The following is a 4,168-nucleotide window of genomic DNA, read 5'->3' as shown; positions in this document are numbered from 1 at the left end:
TCTTGCTGAAAGGTTTAATTCTAGCTCTGCCCTCTCATTTTGAATCCTCTGGGGATTATTCCCCTTCCATTCCTCTCCAGAGAAGGGCCCAACAAACTCTGAGTCCCAGAACAAGTTGAATTAGCCGGGATCTCTGGTGAGAGGGAGAATTATTATTATTATTATTATCCTCAAAGTTTCCGCTCTGCTCTTTGGCCGAATCCTCCAGGGAGACTTTGGGCAGAGACAGATGGAACCAGCTGCAGTTCTCTGCTTCTCTCTCTGACCCGGGAGGCCCCAAATGGAAATCTTTCCTGGGGGAGAACTTGGCTTTAGGCAAAAAGCCCCACTGGGAGATTTCAGACTTGGGACTTCCCTCCCCACTCAGGATCAGGGCTGTCTGTCTTCCTTCACCCCAAAGTGGGCCACCCTGGGGGACATAAGAGCTGAAGGCCAATGCAGCCATGTTGCTGCCTGCTGGGGTCACCCCCCCAAAACAAGACCCCCCCTTTTCCATCTCCTTTCCCCAAATGTGAGCTCTTTCTTCAGCCCCTCCTTGACTCCCTTGTGCCCCCACCAAGCCCCTCTTTAACGTATAGAAGAGTTGGGGGTCCTGCGGCCTTCCAGATGTGGCTGGGTAACATCTTCCCCTCTGGCTGGAAGCCTCTCCCCCTTCGATCCTGCCCCAAGGGGACCCTGCAGGGCTTGGGCCTGATCCTCAGGCCTGCCGGAAGTGGCCTCCATTTTGAATACTCTGAAGAGTCCTTGTAGAAATGGCGGCTGCTTTTGGAGCTTCCCACCCTGATCCTCAGGCTGTTGGGAGACTGCAAAGCTCTCCTGGCTCTTGCTGGGCTTGGGAAACCAGACCCTGCATGACGATGGGGCAGCTTCAGATGAGCTCCCTGAAACCTTTTCCTGGCTTTGACCCCCCTCACTCCCCCAAACCCCACATTTCTTCAATAAAGAACACAAAAAAAGCTGGAAGAGACAAACTTTTTCATCTTGCACTGCCCCGTCCCCCGAATTAGGTGCTAAAACTAAACTCCCCACCTCTGCCCTCAAATCTCTATCCCCGTTAACACTTTGCTAAATATACTGCATGCCTGAAACAGAAGAGCAGAGTTGAAAGGGACCTTGGAGGTCTTCTAGTCTAACCCTTGCCTGAAGGAGGAAACCTCACCATTTACCATTTCAGACAAATGGTGGTCCAATCTCTCCTTAAAAGCCTCCAGTGTTGAAGCACCCACAATTTCTGGAGGCAAGTCGTTCCACTGATTAATTGTTTTGTCAGGAAATTTCTCCTTAGTTCTAGGTTGGTTCAAAATCTGTAAGTTACTTACTTTGACTCTAGAGAGTCAAAGAATGGAAAGAAGGAAGGAAGGAAGCAAAGAAAACTTTTGCTCAATGTTGATAATGGTGACTGTGATGTTAGTGATGCTCAACAGCCCCCCCCCCCCATATGTGAGGAGGGGTCCTCCCTCAAAAGTCCTTCCAGGACTCCAACTTCATTGGCCTGTCCACAGCCTTCATGAGGACTTGAAACTCACTCTCATGATCAGGATTGGGGTTTTCCTGCCACTTTCACACAAAACAACTAGTTTTTTTTTAAAAAAATCTGCCCGTGTTTAGCAAATTGGAGTCCACTTGGCTGGTTTTGCAAGACTCAAGAAGGCCCACAACCTCAGCCGACTGTGTTGGAAAGTTATCAGTAAGATCACAGGTTACCCAGTTTTCCAAAAGTGGTTTGCCATTGCCTCTTTCCCAAGCTCTGAGAGATTGGCTGGCCCAGGTTTACCCAACTGGCTTTGTGCCCAGAGCAGGTCTAGAACTCATGGTCTCCTGTTACTAGTCTGATTCCTTGACCACCATACCAGACTGCCTCTGATCGTAGCCATACAACCCATTTAAGCTGATCACCTCACCAATGGCTGAATTCTCATTTGCAACTTTTAATCATGGTTTATTTTTGGAGGCTCAACCAATGAATCAGTGAATTATGAATATTAATTTAACAGGGACTAGCTGAACATTAATTGATAACAGAAATAAGCTGGAGACACTTCTTTTTTTTTTATTGAAAAATTTTTAAAAACTTTTACAAAGACAGAAAAAAAACAATGACAACTACAATAAGACAAAACAAAACAAAACAAAACAATACAACCCTCCCCAACCCCTCCCAAATCACCCCCTCCCTCCCCCCCTGAGCTTCCCAGAGCAGAATATAGGCTTAATTAAAAGAAATTAACAAAATTATAAGATAATTAAGAACAAAATATATATGAATAAAGAATTATAAACCTTAAAAAGAAAAAATATTTAAAAAAAAAGCAAAGCAAAGAAAAAAAAAGTAGAATTTTTATACAAGTTATAAAAAAGCTAAATGATATTTTTTCATATCCAATTTAAATTGTATAAAATTTATCCATTTTTCCCATACAGCAAAAAATTTCTCTTGCATTTGCTCTTTTAAGAAAGCCGAAATCTTTGCCATTTCCGCCAAATAAGATACTTTAAAAAACCACTCTTGCAAAATAGGCAAAGATTCCTTCTTCCAATATTGACCTACTAGCAGCCTTGTGGCTGTAATCAAATTCAACATCAATATAACCTCCTTAGCGTCACAATCAGTAACAATACCTAACAAAAACAATTGTGGAGTGAATTTTACCCTCTTTCTAAAAATTCTCTGAATGTTCCACCATATCTTAATCCAAAAGGCTTTTATATTTTTACACGACCACCAAATATGATAATAAGTGGCATCCAAACAGCCACATCTCCAACATTTAGGCTGTAAGTCAGGATACATGAGAGACATCTTTTGTGGATCAAGGTGCCATCTATAAAACATTTTATAAAAATTCTCCCTTAAATTCTGGGCTTGTGTAAATTTAACATTTCTCACCCAGATAGTTTCCCAGGTATCCACTAGAACTGGTTCACCAAAATTCTGCGCCCATTTAATCATACAATCTTTAATTAATTCTGATTCTGAATCCAGTTCCACTAGCACCCCATAAATTCTTTTAATATGAGTTTGTCTTTGATCCTTTACTTGCTTGAAAAGATTTTGATCTTCTCTAAGCAAACCTAAATTACGATCCATCTTTCAGCTATCTAGTAGTTGTCTATATTGAAACCAAGAATAGGTAATATTTTCATGTAACAAATCTTCCAAAGATTTTAACTGCCAATTTAGACCATCCCATCTAAGTAATTGTGTATAAGACACCGTATCCATTTTAACACCTCTCTTTATCCCCTATCGCATGCCAAGGTATAGCCCATAATGGTATTTTAAAATCACTTTTATAATATTTCCTCCAGACTCTAAGTAGAGAAATCCTTAAAATATGAGATTTAAAAGCCCGATCCACTTTTTTATTAAATATTAAATAGGCATGCCAACCAAAAAGTAAATCCCATCCCTCCAAATGGAGTATCTCTGAATTTGTTAAGTTTACCCAATCACTAATTAACGTAAAAACCACTGCATCATAATATAATTTCAAATTCGGTACCTTGAGTCCACCTCTCTCACGGAAGTCCTGCATAATTTTAAACTTTACCCTTGGTTTTTTCCCTGCCCAAATAAATTTGTTAATATCTTTCTGCCATTCATTCAAATTAACCTCGTTCTTTAAAATAGGTAACATTTGAAACAAAAAGAGAAATTTGGGCAGGACATTCATTTTAATCACTGCAATTCGTCCCATGAGAGATAACTGTAACTTCTCCCAATTCCTCAAGTCCTTCTGTACACTGGCCCACAGCCTTTCATAATTATTCTTAAACAATTTTGCATTAGAAACAGATAAAGTGACCCCCAAATATTTTGTCTTATCAACAATTTCAAAACCAGTCAACTCAGCCAAAGTCTGTTTGTCCTGAATAGTCATATTTTTAGCTAATATTTTAGTCTTATTATTATTAATTTTAAAGCCTGAAACATGTCCATATTGACGAATCAGCTGTAATAAGTTAACTACAGAATAGGTAGGTTGAGATAAAGTAACCACCAAGTCATCTGCAAAAGCTCTTAACTTGTACTCTTTTTTATTAACTTCTATTCCTCTTATTTCCTGCGATTCTCGGATTTTAATCAACAAAATTTCCAATGTTAAAACAAACAGCAAAGGTGACAGAGGACATCCCTGTCTAGTACCTTTTTCTATTGTAAAAACCT

The sequence above is a fragment of the Crotalus tigris genome, unplaced genomic scaffold (genome assembly GCF_016545835.1).
Source record: "Crotalus tigris isolate CLP2741 ecotype Arizona unplaced genomic scaffold, ASM1654583v1 scf7180000017801.1383879, whole genome shotgun sequence".
Classification (NCBI taxonomy): Eukaryota; Metazoa; Chordata; class Lepidosauria; order Squamata; family Viperidae; genus Crotalus; species Crotalus tigris.
The sequence above is the reverse complement of the archived record's forward strand: the minus strand, read 5'-3'. Positions refer to the sequence as shown.